Raw genomic sequence first — 17049 nt, forward strand, 5'->3', positions numbered from 1 at the left:
TTTGTTTGACGAGACGGTTCGGTTCCGTACTATTTACTGACAGGGCGCGCAGGTTTTCTTCGCAGAAGAGAAAAACGCTAAAAAGAGGTGAAGTGCTTGCACGGGTGCGCACTTTATTCTGATTTTCCTCGCGCGTGTTTTCAGGCCGCGTAACGCACCGAGCTTAAGAAACGTTTGGAAGAAAATGCAGATACAAAGTGTATACTGAAAATCACGCGTAAAACTTCGACGTGGTTGTGCAGCAGGGGTACAAGTATTACGGGTCGTCGCTATTCCGGGCTCTTGAAGCCTTGTTTTTGCCGCCTATCGAAAAGGAGTTTTGAGTCGCAAATTTTCCAACCCGCTTGCTACTCCGCCTCTTTGCACTTTTCCCTCTTCTTCGTCGAAGACGCGGTACGCGGGCCGCTGGAAAGCAAGAGCCGGTACACAACGAAGGTGGCGTCGAGGGCGATTGTGTTTCGTCTCCAACAAATCTTTCCAGCTTCCAGTTTTCACGCGGGCGCACGCTGTTTGGCGCGTCCGAGTATATTCTTTTTCTTCTCTGCGTCGATGGCACACTTTCAGCACTTCTAGAAGTGCGCGGCGCTGCGCGCCTGTGGCTGCGATGGAATTTCTACCTGAAAGTCCCTCACAAATGGTTGGTCTCGATGTAGAGCTTTTACCATTCACTTCTCTATGTGCTGTGCACTCGTTCACCTCTCGCCTCTTTTATTCGTGTTCTGGCTTTTATACTTTCTTTTTTTTTGCGCTGTGGCGAGTAAGGGTTGGTCGCCCCGAATCTCGGCGCTTGCAACACGCCCCCTGGCAACAGCGCCTAGATCCGCAGCAGCACAAAGTTCAAAGCGCAGAGTAGTACTCGCCAGCGCGCGCGCGCTGCTGTCAAGAGAGATTTAGCCGCGCACTGTTTGCCGATTGGCGCTGCCGACGCTGCGCTGTTTCCTTCCTCGCACCCGCGTGCCACGTTGTCCAGGCGACAGAAAGCGGCGCCAACACCACCCGGCAGCAGCAGCAGCAGCAGCAGCAGCAGCAGGGGCGACGGCGAGAGAACGGAGCACTCCGATAAGCGTCAGCAAAACGCAGCGGCTGGACAAACGTATACAGCCCGGCGTGAAGTCTGCCTATTCCTGTTCGGTCGTCGTTCCGCTGCAGTCGTCACCACTTTTTTAATTTTGTTTTTTTTTCTTACCTCGGGCTTTTTCGCGTCTTTTTAAGCGTTGTATTTTTTTTTTAGTTTGCGTTCTCGTGCGTCGTTTTTGCTGACGGACGGTTCGTACCGAAGCTACACGTCACCGGCATGTGGGCTTGCGTACGCAACAGAATCTTGAAAGAAGACGCTGTGCAACACCGCTCGGTGTAGTGCGCTGTCCACACCGCTAGTTGCGCTTCTTTCTGTGGATTTTTCTTTTCTCTGAGCTTCTCGCGTGTGTGTACGCTAGAACGATTGTAGAGCGGGTTTGCACTACAAAGGGAGCTGGGAATGAATTTAGAGTAATTAATAACTTGTAGCAAGTGCCAAGGGAGGACAGATACAGGCGCATGGTTGCAAAAGAGTTCGCCGCTACCGAAAAACAGCGGAGTGTCATTGGGAACGCTGGATGGAAAGCCTTATAGCGGGCTGCTTCCCCACTTCGGAGCTTATATGAAAAACTATTAGCCTAACTTGCGTGATAAACTGGTTCTTATTTGTTTCTGTACCTTCAGTGATCGACGTAAGACCGCAATTTCCCACTCAAGTGCTGCAAACGGCCTCTGGTGGGATCGCGTTGTTTATGACTAATTCTGGGACATAACGAAAAACGTACGCAGGTACAGTGCTGTCAACGGCTTTCTCTTAGCCACTGGGATTAGCAGCGGTGGGTGGGGTACAGCACTGATACAACGATGACCACTCCCCACCCCCTCACTACTCGCTCCCTTTATTGACTAAGACGTGGCGTGACCTTTTGCTTCAGTAAACTTTTGGCGTGCTTAAGGATGGCTAACATAATGCCCCCACAATTTTGCCGTCGTCGTTTCCCGCCCTAAAATGTATTCAAGATGGCGCTTTCAAATTTATGATGAATTCGCGAGAGCACTTCTCATATGACCTTCCTTCAAAGTGCGTTCGAAGGTTAGCTTTAAAAGGCAACGCAGACGAGCATTAGAGGGGTGTCAAGTGGCTTGCGCTCCGCTACTTTAGCGCTGAGATGAGTTTCCAGCATGGAAAAAAAAAGTTGACTTGGAATATTCACGTAGCCATATCTGATGTGCACTATGTCGAGTGCAAAAATACCGCTGCATTCGAGGATATTGTCGAAAACGCACTCGTCATTTTGACTCCTTCGTGTCGTCAGCGGCAGTTGCCAACTAAGAAGGACAAGATGTGAAAAAGGAATGCAAAACAGAAGCCCAAGCGTCCGAAGCAAACGCGGGTACGAGAAGACATGGTAGGATTAAACGAAAAGGAATATCATCTAAGCCCCTATTTTTCTTTCCTCATTTTTTTACGCTTTCGCAAGAGACCACAAAAGCTGTTGCCAAAACGGACGGAAAGCTTCGGAGCGCGATATTTAAATAAATGTGAAGCAGCGGCGCAGTCGCGAGACAGCGCTCGTCTGAAAGTTTAACGAGCACGCTTTTTGCGACGGGCGTCGCATAACGGCCCCTCACGGCGCGCGCGCGGAAAGCAGCTCTCACATCATGCGCGCAGCGCAGCTCCGCTCTGCAATATTGTCGTTGCGAAGAGGAGGGGAAGGGAGGGAAATGGGGAGCGGGAGGGAGAAGTGGGATTTGCAAAGAGGAGACGTCACCGAAATTGGAGACATCCTGGCAGGCCGTAGCCAGTGCCGCCGTGCGACGCCGGTGGAAATTCGCTTTGCATGCCAAGTAACCTGCTCGCTTATGCCATTCGGGCGCCACTGTAGCTGACTCGTCTCTGCCGCGAGACAAAGTTTCATTAATAACCCTTTTAACGAGAAGAAACGAAAACAAACCAAGACGGTAAATATGAACAAGAGAGGGAGTCGGCTTTCGCTCTGAGGCGTCGCTGCTGTCAAGCAGCCGTGGGGTGTCGCCGCCTGTCGCAGGCGCGGAGGGTGCGCCTGCCTGGCTGGAAGCAGGTTCAGGTTTCTTCCCAGAAAAGCGAGCCAATATGCATAGCGCAACATGAAAAGTTAAACTGCTCTCGGTGGGATTTTGTTCACACGGGTACAGGCTAATTGCTGTTTGAGTTGGGTGCGTATAGTCAGGCAAGTACTCCGTCCCCTGCCATACCCCCTCCGTCCCAGCTATAGGTCTGTCAATAGACTGATTTCACCGCAGGCTTCGCTACGCCACCGCTGTTGCAAATGATGCTGGTAGTAATAGTTCTTAACGGATTCTACATGGCATGTAGGCTTGAAGGATGCGGTCGTGAAAAGAATAAAACCGGCATGGCGCGGTAATAGACGCAACTTTGCTTCATAAGAGCTGTTTTTGTAGTGCGGTAAGTTCTGACAGGAAAACGAGATATAATACGGACACAGATGATCTCCAGTTAGCAAAGTGCCCGTGCTGCCAGGGTAGTGAACCCTTGCGGAACCGCCATCATGACCGTAATTAAAACAAAATGAGAGTGAAAATATGCTTGCAAAGCGCTAGAGAGGCATATGTATACACGAGCCGAATTTTCAGTACTAGTGTCTAACGGCCTGCTGCAATCAGCGACCTGGATCAGCGCTCCGAATCCACGAAGCAAGATATCTTTCGCGCTCCAGTCACAACTCATGATCTTAATCCAAATCCCCCATTGAAACGCGCTCTTCGGTTTCGCTGAGTAAGAAAGCTTGCTCCGGATCACAATCCGGAACACGTCATTAGTCTAACATTATTTTTAGTGCGCTAGCACTTATAGTGGCCACTCCCCGCGTTTAGCCGTTGTGTTTCTGTCTAAAGCTTTCTTTGTTCTTTGTGGCAGGTTGCTCACTTGCCCAGGTATATATATATATATATATATATATATATATATATATATATATATATATATATATATATATATATATATATATATATATATATATATATATATATATATATATATATATATATATATATATATATATATGAGGGGCTCGTTTGACAAACTTATGAAGGCAGCCAACAGTCACCGAAACCAAGGTGCATAGGGGAATGTGTAATTTTTTTAAGTGTAGTGCTGATCAGTGGGATAATAATACTTCGATTAATCTATCGCTTAAAGATAATCGAAGTATTATTATCCCACTGATCAGCACTACACTTTAAAAAAATACACATTCCCCTATGCACCTTGGTTTCGTTGACTGTTGGCTGCCTTCATATATATATATATATATATATATATATATATATATATATATATATATATATATATATATATATATATATATATATATATATATATATATATATATATATATATATATATATATATATATATATATATAGTAACGTGCATGAGGCCATTACTCTCTCTCATTCTTACTCGCGAACCACAATTAGTTTTCTAGATGTGCCAGTCTCAATAAAGAATGCAAACTTACCACTGATTTATACCAGAAACCTAGCGGCAGATCTCAATACTTACAGCCTTTGTCAAAAGTTTTAGAGCCCACGGGACCTTTTTTCGGGGCCACATTGTCTGGCTTGTAGAGGATCCTTAGTGATCAAAATCTCTTAAAGGTATGAAGAGTTTAGGTCCTACAATATCCAACAGGCAGGGTTTACAAGAGTGCTACAGGAGCCCCACTGCAGGGATTAGAAGCAAACCGCCTGGGCTCTAAACTTTTTTACGAATCCTATACATTTTGAAAGGAGCCATCTTAAAAACTGGAAGACGAGCACTCTTGTGGACACGCCATCCGCTTTAAACGGGTACGTTCTGACAAGTGCGACTTCGAACAAAACAGTACCAACCCATCAAGCGGCCTGACTTAACGAAAATATCCAGCGCGACTAATAAAAGATGCGGTAGAACGCGCAGCCCTTCTTGACCGCGAGGCACTCCTCAAAGCAGAAAGCCACCCATCCGATCAATCACAAATCAACCTGGTACTAACCCACTCAGCATCGGTTCCTAACGTCCCGGGCATTTTGAAAAAAAAAATCATTTCATTGTCATGCAAAGCAATGGACTCAAGCGCGTTTGTTCATGGCTGATTGTTCCTGGAAAGTGCAGTTTGTTTATGAACGTCTTTTTTTTTTTATTCCTGGCAGTTCTAACGACTTTCTCGAAACTCCGCTGTGTCAACCGAGAAAATCTCGCTGCGTCAATTGATGACCACCGCCTGTGACACAAACCCTTCACACCCTTAATAGAGAGAGTAGGGACAAAGTAAAGGTTAAAGTAATGAAGTAAGAGGGCTAGAGCGGCAAATAAAAAAGATCTCCTGCTAAAATAGACTGCCTTCTTTTCTAGGAAAAGAAACGAGTGATCCATAAAAGGTGACCCTTTCACAGCTGCTTCTTGGAATTGCCCTTCCCTTGGCGGCATGAGTGCTCAGTTTCATCTGTAGAGCATCACAGCTTATTATTAGAGAAAAATAATGAAAAGGAGCAGGTTTTTTTTCAGCACTTTACTTATGCTGGACGCTGGTTGCAACAAACAACAGTTACGCGCACGTACCGCCTTGCACCACTTTCTTGGGCGTCGAGCAAGTAGTAACCGCGGTCACAGCTGACGCTTGCCCTTCGCCGAAGTCACGAGACTTTTTAGGTGAAAAATGTTTTCTCGGCTGCAACCTGCGCCACGCTTTCGCAATTAGGCGGCTTGCCCTCGACGGACAACCGCAACTCCTTCGTGATGTGCACGGTGGGGGGGACGCGCAGGACTTGGGATCCTGTATTTTCACGCCGGGCTGCCAAGGCGACAAATTAAAGAGGCCCATCTTCGGAGAGAAAAGGGTCGTTTCGCACTCCTAGAGGGAGAGCACGAGACAGGCTCTTCGTAAGGAGGCAAAAACAAAGAGAGAGTGAGGGGAAGGTACGCGATGGGCGTTAGTAGTAAGTAGATAAGAGCGGTTTTCGTTGTTTTTTTTAGAAGAAAAAGACAACACGAAGACCAATTTTGTTTCGAAGAAGTAATAAACTCCTGGAAATTTTATAATTTTAGTTTGTTAAAGTTTACGGAACATGTGTGACGTACAAGCATGCGCACATCACACAACGCTCGAAGCCGTGCTTGCACGTCTGGACACGCACTGGAACGACGGATGTCGATAATGGGCGTTTGTTAAAAGTTGACAGTACAATCCGCTTCGCTTTGTGCTGGCCAAGGTAATTGAGGCAGGCTTAACAAGTTATTAGCTTTTGTTCGCTTCAAATCTATTGCGGAATTCAAGTCTAAACCAGATAACACATGATAGAGGAAGAGATTGACTAGTTTAACAAAGAATTCGAGATGAATGTCTTTTCAGATACTGCACGCAGAACATGCGGTGTTCGTGTGAGAGCTATATGGTTCATATTCAACGTTTTTCTCAGACGCCAATGTCTTTTGACTTCCCAGTGCATTCAATGCAAGATATTTTATTGGATTGCTGCTTAGCTTTGTTTTTTTTTTCAGATTCAGCTGTGAGGCAAAGACATTCACTTTGATTATATCCCAAGATGGCAAAATTTTTAGAATTTCTCCTCGTGAATTTAAATTGAAAATGCTGTTTGTCTGAAATTCTGAGTGTACATGCGTCTCGAACACAGTGCTTCTAAACGTTGTCTTCTTTGCATGCTTTTGCAGATTGAGAAATTCTGAAGCTCATTTCTCTAGAGGACGTGCTCGGAAATGCGGTTTAGCGTCCATACCGTGCAGCTTACTTCTGACAAAGAATAATAACAATATGAGTAAGCTCTCTTGAGGCCGGGCTGTCTCGTCATGACTGCACTGGTGTGGAACAGCCGCGCGCAGTTGATTTTCGAAATGTCAGGTCTAGGTAAAATTGGAGCCTGACGCTACCTTTCACTTTAGAATAATTTAATCTTTTTCTTTCTGAATCACTAAGTCGTTTATTTTCACGTCGGCTCGCCGGCTGATTTTTGCGCAATTCACATTTGCTTGGAATGCGTTAAAGCATATCCGAAGCTGCATAAGGTTTTCTTCGTGCGTCGATGTATTTGAACGAAAAAAGAAAGTTTCAACAAGCGGAGCGTATAGTCATTTTTCAACGCGAAAGATCGACGCAGCCTGCGAGTTTGAAAGCGTTTGGAAACATTTGACGCCTCATAACCAAGCTGCATGCTCCGTCGTTTCTCAATTGATCACTTTTATAACGGGGTACATAGAGTTCCGTGAGTGAGATCACTGAATTTATCACGGAAGGTTTGAAAGTTTCTGCACATTCGGGGGTCGGTTCAGGTGAATTGGTGGATCCCGCCGACGTGAAAAGTGATGCGTGTCGTGGGGCTGGACAAGTTCGCTCCTTCTGGGTAGTCCAGGCCACTCGTTATATTTCAACGAAACGCTTGCTTCTCTCAGAACATTTCATTTCTCGTGACACGTGACAAGAAGAATAAGAAAATATCTGAAAAACTCTATTCTATCACATGACGAGTGAGACAACGACGGCTGCTAGTATCACCGTACTGCCGTCGCTGCGAAATAATCGTGGAGCTAGTTTTGGGCCGAAAACTTTTGTGATCACCTCAATACCTTCATATTCTGTTTGTGATGTGACCAAAGAAAAAAATTAATGAAAGGAATTCGATGCGGCTACATTTGTGGCATTTGTTTTTCTCTGCCAATTCCGTACCAGTGATCATAGTCATGTTGTCGCTAAAACGTATCGTGGCTGCTCAGTACGACGCGGTTAGCAAGACTCCGCGTGCGCACGTTTCTGTGTATCTTGTCACTGCCGTCGCTTATGTTGAAGAGCTTGTTGATGTTTGTACACACGCTCCTCACAGAGTCCCCGAACAGTCCGGCGCTTACTCACAATGCGCCAAAACAACCGTACACTGACGCCTGTGAGAGTTTCACGGCGACGATGAGAAGCGTGGTCACGGGCGCCGCTTAATCTGTTGTGAGAACACCAATCATGATTGGTGCAAAAAAGGAGAGAAAGTGCGTTGTTTTAGGCCTGAACTCTGTTGGGATCTTATCACCATCCTTGGTCTATTCTTTGCTCTCTAGCGGTCCAATAGGAAGGGACCACAAAAAATTAAGGAGTGCACTTATGGCTACTTACGCGCTGTGAATGCGACAGCATGCACGCGGGGTGTTCAGCTGCAATGATAGCACACTACTTTAATGTTTAATGCTGTGGTCAGCGAAGCTGATCTGTTCGCGCCACCTGAATGGAAGTTGATGAAGACGACGATACCCAAACGCTGCGCGAGAGACTGGCAGTTTAGAGCGCGTGGAGCTGCGCTGCGGCGATGGCGCAGTGCTTAAGCGGGTGAAGGCGATGCTGGTATCGCCAAGTGCGAAAACATTTTTCTTTAGGTTACATACTAAACACTACCAGTTAAGAAGTTTTTTGGAGAGGAAGAAGTTATTTTTACCTTGAGGATAGCATTGCCTAATCTGTAAGCAGGAAGAAACCATAGACCATGTTTTTGTGCATTGTCGGGAGGGGATATATTTTTGCGGTATCTTGTAAAGGGCACCAAAGAAAGAATTTCCGCTAGACTCGCATGGTATTAGGTACTTACCTGTACAGTGTGAGGATGGGGTACCATGCGACCTAATTATGCTAACGGGCCTCCACTGCAATTGGCGCTCCAGAATGGCAGGATAACACTACTATCCCGATGCACGACCCACGCGGATTTATTTTCGGGACTGTATGCATCGGTTTATTGAATTACAGAAACATTCTCCTGAAGCTCGGGAGTGGCTCGCAAGAGTGGAGCCTTTAAGTGGAGTTAAAAGAATTTCATCATGACGAAGCCATGTCACCAGGCAGACATTGTTGTTACTGTTTAGTTTTTGTGACCTGTAAGCTTTTGTTTTTGTATATTGTGGTCCTCGCCGAAGTCGACAATAAAAAAAAAGCTTTGATGGCGTAGTGCTGTAATGATGTAGCCAGCAAAGCTGATCTGTTCGCGTCGGCCTGGGTTCGAAACCCACTTCGGGTGAAATTTTACTTTGGAAATTTTATTTTTATTTTTTTCCTAATGATGTAGACACTACCGATGACGTCATGGGTCACGCTGGTTTTCGGACCGTCTGGGGGGAACAGCGACAAAGCCGAATTTTCTGCTTCATGTGCCATACCAAGTGTTTCAGGGAAGACTAAATAGTTTTCAAAAATAGGCTCTTTGGGGTAAAAATATGGGTTTTGCGGCATATTATTACGGTGTTGGCTGACACCGGAAAGCCGGTAAATTGTCTTAAGATAAGCTGGTTAACTAATTTCTGATAACTAACTTTTTAACTATCACAGATAGGAATTCTGGTTGCAAATAGAGATTTGTAGCCGGTGTTAATAATAGCCATATCAGTTTCTAGAATTTCGAAAAAGCGATTAACCTCGCCGCTGTGGCTCGACAAAATTCCGTTGCATCGTGCGAAAATACATGCGCATTCGAAAACATGTAGGCAAAGCAACCCCTCCAGTGCACGTAACTAGTCGAGAAAGCCAAATTTTGTCGAGCCATAGCGGCAAGGGTAATCGCGTTTTCGAATCTCTAAAAACTGATATGGCTGTTACTAACGCCAGCTACAAATCTCTAATGCAACTAGGCGCCTAACTCTGCTAGTTAGAAAGTTAATTATTAAAAGCTTGTTATCCAGCGTACTAGTTCGCTGAAACACCCGGTATAATGCTTTCGCATTAATAAGGTCGGCGAGTTCCTCGTAACCGATTATACGGTCGATTAAAAGGAACTCCACGAGTTAGACGGAGTACGCGTCAAGCCTAAATGCACTAAAAGCTATTGTATCTGAATATTCAGGCTGACAGTTCTTGACGTAACCCGAGATGACCATAACTAGTTTTTCTTTTTTACCCAGCGCGTCTTTTTCGCTGTTTGTATCACGTGTTGACTTTTTCCTGCCGCACCGCACATGATGAAGCCTCCACGCTCCTGATATATGTGCAGACATAATAACTTCAACGTGTAGTCTTTCGAAACAGATCCTGTCACCGGCCTTTTATTTTCATTTATTTTGCATCCACGTTCGTGGGTCGTAAGTATGAAGTACATATACTTTAATTGCGTGTACGTTTTCTAGAAGAAGCATGTTAGCTTGTCAGGCTCCGACGAAATCTCTGCCGCGTCACCCCTTGACGCCTGCTAGTTATACGGTCGCCTTTCTTGCTGGGCTATCTTTTGGGCAAGCTACGCATCTAACAACTTTTATTTTTTTTTACTTTTCATTTACTTAAAACTCCAGCATCATCTCGGGTGGGACTGAGAAAATTATATATATTTATTCGGTATTTATTTGCGCATCTGCTAGCGCATATTATTACTGGCGGCGGCAGTAGTTTGCATGATGTGCGCTTGCTGTGCCTGTTTACATATGTGCAATGAAAAAGTTAGTCGACACAAATGACGCATAGTACGGAGGGAAAGCTACAAAACTAGCGCAGAACTTCAGTGTAAGCGTGCCATTGCACTAAGAAAGGAGTAATTCGGAACGAGTGCGAATCCTGAAGTAAACATACCTATATTAAGAGCTCGCGAAAGTGACGAATCATGTTAGCGATGCAAGCACTGATAATATAGTACGGTGAGGTAAGTCCCTACGTCCACATTAATGTAAGTCACGAAGGCATATTCAACTTGCCCCGAAGGAAAGCACACTGCTGCACCAAAAATTACGAGGGAACACGCAGAACCTAGAAACTATTTGCTCATCGACAGTACTGAACAACAGCAACAACAAAAAACGTGCATAAGAAGAGCATGCTTCGGCAGATGGGTTAGAGTAGCGAAAAAGGGGGGCGAGAAATGACTGTTGCTCAATTACGCGCGCTTGTACGGGGTAGCCCCGGAATAGTACACCACTGTTATGGACGCTTCTAACGCGCGCTCGCAAAATAATAATAGATACAGCTTTCCCAGCTGCCGCTTGAGTAACAGCCCTTCGACTCGACGCCTGGTTACAGTCAAACGTCTGCAGCAGGCGAGTGGGATGCAGCGCTATGCCGTCACTGGGGCGCAGCGCTCACTTCGCTATGAAACGAAAAACAAGGAGTCGCTTCCTTGAGTAACAGCGGCGCCGTTTCACGAGGATTTCACCAGCCAGTCTTGTCTTGCGTTCGCTTTCCGCTCGGATGGGCAAAAAGGGCGGGCGACGTTGTCAGGAGGGGGCCTTTGTGAGTCGCTGCTGTAGCAGACGCGATCCTATTTCCTGTTTTGGCTGGAGTGCTTGCTCAATGGGTCTGAGTCTGGCCTCGAAGTAAACGGGAAGGAAGAAATTGAGCCCGGTCGGGACTGAATGACGGCATACGGAGAGAGCGAGCGAGTGAGCGGGGCGGCTGGCTGGTAGTAGTTGCAGTTATACGGGCGACGTCCAAGGAGGCAGCGCTGTGCAGCTACACTGTCTGCAGCGCCGTCACTCCCCGCTCTGGTGAAAGCAGACTGAGGCGGGGCACTGCGACAAGTGTAAGGCTTCAAAAATTACGAGCACATAATAACTCGGCGCAGGGAACTTCACCTTCGCTTTAGCCGAGCTCGAATCCTAAGAGGCAGAGGAGTGTTGTTCAACTACCGCTATTTGGGTACGCAGTAAAGTTCTAACGAGGAAACTCTGGCCTCACCCTATATTTGAACAGGCGATTTGAAGATATCAACTTTATCTCCTTTTATTTTTTTTGCCCTCGTTACCACACTGGCGCCCGCTTTGGTCCAGCTTAGCGTTATGAAGAAACCGTCGCTATAGCGAAACGCATCTGAGCGTTTCGTTGCGTTTTGGCTCTCACCGCCTCGATATTTCCTTGCTTTCGGAGACAGCGCTACATACGTGGCGTTGGCTTGCTAGAAAGGCTGTCGAAGGCAAAATTCCTGGCAGAATGAATATACTTGATGTTAAGCGTGCTGAATAGACGAAGGCAGAGGCATAAAAAGAAGAGAAACCATCGGACAAGGGCGCCCTTGTGCCGTCGTCTCTGTTCCTTTTATGCCTTTGTCCTTGTCTGTTAAGCGCCCACTTAATTCGAATATTTTAAGCCAACTGGCCCGTGAAAAAGTCTTACTTGAATAGACTTGAGTGTTACTAGAAACGTTAGCGACAAATAGAGCCGGCCTCTACACAACATTGACTTTTTAAAGGATGGATAAAAAATACCGGTTGAAATGAGGCCTTAATATAATCCAGCGCTATAGCTGGCATCCCTGAAAAAACTGCAGCGAAGCAGTCCCACTTGCAGTTCAGACATTCCCGCTCTCGATAAGAGTCTCACGTATGCACCGACTTGCAGTTTTAATGACCGTGGCAATGCTCGACTCACGATATTATGGATCTGCAACAGGCTTGCTTCTATGAAATTGTTGCTTTCTAACCGCAACATTAATGGCTGGGAGGGGGGATTCTTTCGAGCGGCATGATACAAGAAAGCACACAGGTGCACTTGCATATTCTCGATTGAAAAAAACGCTGTGTGTTGTTTTTCATGTGTTGTTGCCCTGTCGCCCTTTCAGAAGAGAACACGCACCAACTCTCCTGACAGTCTGTCATTCTGTGATGCAAGATAAGGGTCCTAGGATATTTAACGTCTTTTTATTTCGCTATGGATTTCGAAATAGATCCTTCAAGACATTACCTACATGCATCTGAAAATATGTGAGAGTAATACTCTCACATATTTTCAGATGCATGTAGGTAATGGCTTGAATGGTGCTTCTCTATTTTTGTTTGGCGAGACAAACATCCGAGAATGATCTTTTCTTATTGAAAAACCAATGGTCTGGCGGCAAGGTGGTTGTCAGGCATGAAAGGATTCTAGGGTTTAGAAGTAGAACACACAAGCGCCCGAGCTGTCTTCTTTCTTGTGTGTTATACGTATTGGTGCTACAATCTTTTTATTGTGTCTGACAACCAACTAGCCCAGCGGCTAACTCTTTTAATACAATACGATTGTTTGGAACAATCTATTGCAGTAAATGAATACGCTTAATTTGTATGAGTACAACAATATTAAACCTGCTTTTGTGGATATACCGATGTGCAGGGTTGCGCCGTTATGTTTGAGCGCTCCTTCTTCTCACGGATTTCGCAAACGTTTCTTTTTTTTTATTTAGCTCAAAGCATTGAATGGCATGAAAAATTGCAAAAACAGGGCACATAACGCCGCTGGACTAGTTGCACCTGGGGCACACAAAGCTTCTGCGCAGGAAGAAAAAAAAATATTAATCTATGCCGATGCCGAAAGACGCATTATGCATGCGGTGCAAATGTAAATGCGATGGCGGTGTGTTTCTGCACTCCGAAATCATTTGCGGACCGCCTTACACTAAAGTCTTTTGCGTCCTTGTTGCGTGCAACAGTGTCACCATAGCGGCTATCTCTACCAGGTCTCTACAATTCTCGGTTTTTAATTTAACGCCCCCCGACCAGCCTAATTAACCTACACACTTCGTTACCATCTCCAGAGACAATAATGCGGACGTTGTATATGTCGGCTTTTTGAGCCCCCTTTTTGTCTCAATCAGTTCACTACTTTCGCCTCGCGTCTTTCTGTTCAGCGCCGGCTGCCTTGCCTCGAGGACTTTCCTAATGTCACATTACCGGTACTTCATAACATTGTGAAATGGAAAAACCATTTTTATTTGCAATGTCGCAGAAAATAAAAACGTGATTAGCGACTGTTTGTGGCCGATGTTTCCACTCTCTTAATATAAGTGTATTCTCTGAAAGCGGGGTCTTATAGGCGCAGGTGACAGCCACGCTATTTCAGTTGCATCACGTGTTGGTGAGCAGACATGACCGGGTCTTAAGTTATAGCGATTACAGGTACTGACCATAGGTACTCAATTAACCCACATGGCTTATTTCTAAAGCCGCTTACAGCAACGATGTTAACATTTTCATAGCTGAGACGCGACTGCGCGCACTGCAAACTTTTTCTTATTCAGGCACATCGGTCTGCACGGTTTTTCTTGTTCATGTTGCACAGATTTGCGAAGTCTTTAGATACGAGTGGCCGCATTCTCACTGAGAGAGTTACAGCCGATCTGCTGAGACTGGTGTTGCGACGGCTACGACATTAAATAACGCCAAAGGCAAAAACACTGGTTAATATTAATGTTTCTTTTACGTGTAGTTTGTATCAACGAAACTTAACGGCCAAGAAAGAGAAGTTGAAATCACCCATGGGGTGTATATCCTTTCAGCCGCCGCGGTGGCTCAGTGGTTATGGTGTTTGGCTGCTAACCCGAAAGACGCGGGTTCGACCCGGCTGCGGTGGCCGAATTTCGATGGAGACGAAATTCTACAGGCACGTAAGCGCACGGCAAAGGACCCCAGGTAGTCAAAACGGCGTCCCTCATAGCTTGAGACGCATTGGGACATTAAACCCCCATAAATCATAAACTTATATAGCCTTCCAGGACATATATAGACTGATTTAACTTCTCTGCTTTATCACTAACAGTTGAGCTTTGAAAGAGCTGTAATGGTTCACTGTACATTGCCAACGGAAGAGTTTGTTAAGCACTTACCTAATCATAATACCTGCTGCATTGCCTTTTTGCCTACTTTGCAGACATTGATCATCATCATCATCATCATCAGCAGCAGCATGACTCACTGCAGGGCAAAGGCCTCTCCCATGTCTCACCAATTAACCCTGTCCTTTGCCAGCTGCTCCCACCGTATGCCCGCAAACTTCTTGATCTGATCCCGCCATCTAACTTTTTGCCGCCCCCTGCTACGCTTGCCTTCTCTTGGAATCCACTCCGTTACCCTTAAGGACCAGCGGTTATCTTTCCTTGGCACTAATGCCCTGCCCAAGCCCATTTCTTTCTCATGATTTCGACTAGGATGTCATTAACCCGTGTTTGCTCCCTCACCCACTCTGCCCGCTTCCGGTCTCTTAACGTTACACCTATCATTTTTCTTTCCATGGCTCGCTGCGTTGTCCTTAACGTAAGCTGAAGTCTTCGTTAGCCTCCACGTTTCTGCCCCGTAGGTGAGCGCCGGTAAGATACAGATGTATACTTTTCTCTTGAGGGATATTGGCAAATTGTCATTCATGATCTGAGAGAACCTACCACATGCGCTCAACCCCATTCTTATTCTTTTAGTTATTTCCCCCTCGTGATCCGGGTCTGCGGTCACTGCCTGCCCTAAGTAGACGTATTTACCACTTGCCGCGCCTCGCTACCAATTGTGAACTGTTGTTCCCTTGCGAGACTGTTGAACATTGCTTTGATTTTCTGCATGTTAACTTTTAGGCCCACCGTTCCGCTCTGTCTAACTCATTGATCATGCTTTGCATTTCATCTCCTGAGTGACTCGGCAAGGCAATGTCGTCAGCGAATTGCAGATTATTTTCGTATTCTCCATTAACTTTTATTCCCAACTGTTCACAATGCAGGCCTCAGAATACCTCCTGTAAACATTAATATCTCATTTTTATCTCCCTGGTTCATACTTCACCGGGTTATCTAACTTCCGTTATAAGTCAGCGATATCTGATAATAAAAAAAGGAAAAGAAGGTAAGGAGATGTGAGAGATTCGTGCTTTTCAGTGAATGATAAAATGACCTATCTGCATGACTGTGCCATGAGTCTTTAGGGGGCTGAGAGGATTTCTCTGCAGCGGCCAAAATATTCTTTCTAAAAATTTCACATTTCAAATTTTAACTAAAAATTCGAAACAGTAGGTCTAATCAAGTTTTAATCTTTTGTGAGCTCACTCATGTGCTTTTTAAGCGGTTTTTCCGTCCATGAACATAAAATTAAAAAAAAAATCATGCTGCCTGGTCTTGGTTACACGAGTCATGTCGAGTAATGCTCCTCCTTTCATCCCGAACAATTTACTCAGCAACAGGCGTGCTATCGCTGTCTATAATATAGTCTACGTAAAACTGCTGCTTTTCTTTTCACGGCCTCAACCACCCTTGATCGATAAGCCAATACCTCATAAACGTTACATCCAAAAATCGATTTCAGGCAATCCTCAGAACGTCCATTACAGGCTTTTTTTTTTTCAGACGTTAGAACAAATGCTGTAGAGGCGCCCCTGTCTAGAAAAGTTCCGCAAGGCTTAAACACGGCTTCCAATTGCGAGTTGCTTCACGTACCGTCATTTCACAACCCACAGCAGCTTAGAAATATAACCACAGGGGGAAAATTAGAGTCTTCGGTAGGACTCATTTCCAGTATTCTTGTACAAAAATTTTGAGTATTGGAATGTTGCAAAATACTGTTATGGAAATATTGAGGGTAATGGCCCATTCTTCCGATGCATAGCGAAATCTTTCGTTTGAAGTTTTTCCATTGCTCATATCGACTGCCATAGAAAACAAATGGGGAACTTTTTTTGGCTGTAGCAAAAACGCTAATACAAAAAATGCAAGCCTGCTGACGGGAGCTATGCGGCTATTGTGTTACTGTTATTGTGAAATATTACAATATATGAAAAAACTACGTTCATAAACTCTTTCTTCTGGAAAATGCTTTTGTCCAGAATTTTTGGGTATGATATTTCTAGTTTCTGAAGGGAAAAAAGAAAAGGTGACATGTTTTTTTCAACCGCTCTTTTTTTTTTTTTGCTGTTGGTGATAACATTACAGGCTAATGTAGTCCTAAAGTGCCTGTCTAAATTCGTTCCATTCACTCAGTGCATTTTCGTGACACCGTGACGGTTGCATGCATGAATGTGGCCGCCTTTATTCGCCTAGTGAATTCCATACCTTTGCGCGCCTGCGTGTGCGTGCATGCGTGTGTGTGGCATCGACACCCGCACGCGCACATGCACACACACACACACACGCACGTACCACGCACGCACACGCACTCTTGGTCAAAGTTACGCTTCCCGAGTTATATGAAAGAAAAAAACGCCCTGTGACCCTGCTACGACTATGGGACTGAAGGAGAGGCGGAACGTTGTAGGGCTGCGCAGAAGCATCAGGGCCGCCGCAGGAAATCCATACTGCGGCTGC

At 45.4% G+C, this 17049-nt stretch overlaps 1 protein-coding gene across 2 annotated transcripts in view; it reads left to right on the top strand.

Moving 5' to 3' along the window:
• The window catches only part of LOC144114794 (follistatin-related protein 5-like), a 304172-nt gene that overhangs the window by 147875 nt on the left and 139248 nt on the right, over nucleotides 1-17049 (top strand). The window lies entirely within an intron of this gene.

The sequence above is a fragment of the Amblyomma americanum genome, chromosome 1 (genome assembly GCF_052857255.1).
Source record: "Amblyomma americanum isolate KBUSLIRL-KWMA chromosome 1, ASM5285725v1, whole genome shotgun sequence".
NCBI classification, from domain to species: Eukaryota; Metazoa; Arthropoda; class Arachnida; order Ixodida; family Ixodidae; genus Amblyomma; species Amblyomma americanum.